This window comes from Pyxicephalus adspersus, chromosome 10 (assembly GCF_032062135.1).
Source record: "Pyxicephalus adspersus chromosome 10, UCB_Pads_2.0, whole genome shotgun sequence".
NCBI lineage: Eukaryota > Metazoa > Chordata > Amphibia > Anura > Pyxicephalidae > Pyxicephalus > Pyxicephalus adspersus.
The window spans coordinates 59272945-59275212 of record NC_092867.1 but is presented as its reverse complement, the minus strand read 5'-3'; positions in this window follow the sequence as shown (position 1 = coordinate 59275212).

Here is a 2268-nt window from a genome sequence, read left to right as displayed (position 1 = left end):
GATCTTTAAGCCAGTTCTCTATCCATTTACAGATTGACTTTTCTAAACCTATTGACCCTAACTTGCATATTACCCGTCTGTGGGGTACAGTGTCACATGGTTTAGCAAAGTCCAAGTACATTATATCAACTGCCACTCCACTGTCTACCTGTTTACTTCTTGTTTGGAAACCAAAGTGCCTTGAAGATTTCTCAATGAGCTTGTTTTTTAATCTTTCCATTAGTTTTCATAAAGCCCCTCAATTTCCACAACTGGCCACAATCATGACATATGCTAAAGGAAAGTCATAGCATGAGTCCGTGCAGACCATGGCTTTCATCCCTTCTCTTATTCTGCAGGCCTGGATCTGAGCTGTGCCACATGGGCTGATTGATTTCCAGGTCATTTCCCATAAAATAACACTTTGAGTAACAACAGAATATCCAGAAATTCCATATCCCTCCTCAGGATAACAGGAACCCATCCCATTGGGGAATCATTCACCCATTCTGCTTCCTTATAATTCCATGACCTCATACCAATCATGACCTCCCATTCCCAGCTTTCAGTCTCCGATGACAAAGTAGCCGGATTTAAGGGTTGTGCTATTAATCTGAAACTTGGTCACGCCTAAAATGTGTGCATCTTTTAGGTGTGACCGAGTTTCAGATGAATTTTTACTGTAGCACAGTTTATCAAGAATCCCGTGTTTCCTTCTTGGACCCAAACGTCAGGATTTGTTCCCTTTAACTAAACCTCAGGAGCAAAGAACTTTTATCCCACATTTCCACCATTGTATAAGGGTTACACTTAATTTACCTTCCACCTCCGTTCATGTGACACTTGCTCTCTTACAGGACGTTCTCTCATACAGATCCTGGGGATCTCTTGGTATGTTGGAACATTAAAGGGGCTCTCCTTGCTTTCCTCGTCTCCTAAATCAGTTGTGGCTTGTGTTTTACTTCAAGTTTCCATTCATTTCTAAAGTGAAGATTGTAACATCTTCTGATCAACATAAAGGATTCCATCTACTGGCTCCATGTTTTCCTTTCATTGGATGGGCCATTTTATCCCGGCACTCCTCCCAATGGTTTTTCCAAGCTTTTACTTGAAAGACCCCTTCCTATTATATTCTCTTTCAGTCCTCCATTTCCAGTCACCTAAAAATTCTGATTGCCCCCTCTCCATACCTATCATCTCCTTTAGATGATGTATTGTTTCCCATACTGGATTCAGTGGATCCTAAGTGATCCCCGCTAGGCTAGGCCCATTTCCCTAGCCCAGTGACTTGATTGATGTGATGTGATTTCTTAACTATAAAAAGATTCACAATGTTTGTAAGTCTGGTAGAACAATGGTCTGCTGGTCACAAACTTGATGTATGTTGGGAGCTCGGGGTATTAATATTAGAATCATGTGACCTCCCAGAATCCCCCTCACCTCTCCACTCAGGGTATTAATATTAGTCATGTGACCTCCCAGAATCCCCCTCACCTCTCCACTCATAGTATTATTATTAGTCATGTGACCTCCCACAATTCCCCTCACCTCTCCGCTCAGGGTATTATAACACAGGTCAACAAAAAATTAGTTTTGATAATCATCAGAAATCACAGCAAACTTTTCTAAATCAGTTTTTCGAGCAGATTTCAGATCTGTTGTCAGTTTTTCCCTAACATGTACAGTTCCTGAGTTATGAGTACTATTATCGGTAACATTGTACGTGCGTGTATTTTGCACCATTGCAGTGAATGTTGATACATTTTCAGTGTGGAGTAAAATAAGATACTGTGGTATAAATCTACTGAGCAGTGTCACTCAGGTACCATTGTTTCAGAAATGCTTATAGAATGATTTCCTTGTGTACTACGATACATCATCCAGCAGTAGTCAGCCATCATACTTTCATTCCTTGGTTGCTCCATTCACTGAATGTCCTGGTGAAAACGTTCTCCTTGTTCCTCACTTATCATACCAAGATTTTCTGGGAAGAATTCTAGATGTGAGTGCAAGAAATTAATTTGTAATGACATGACAACCCAGTTTCTGGTATGAATCAAGCAGATTCTGAACTCCTTCCTTGTATGCAGGAGACTTATTGTGCCCAGGAAATTTTCACACAGCCATGAATTCATCCCAAGCTTCTAACTCAGCTGCTGAGAGAGATTGTTTGAAAACATCATCCTGCAAAACAGACGATCTGTGGCCCTATAAATATCCCTTCCTTCATGCAGTGCTTATGTTTGGAAACTTCCCAACAAGCTGCTGATTACCCATGGAGTTTGATTT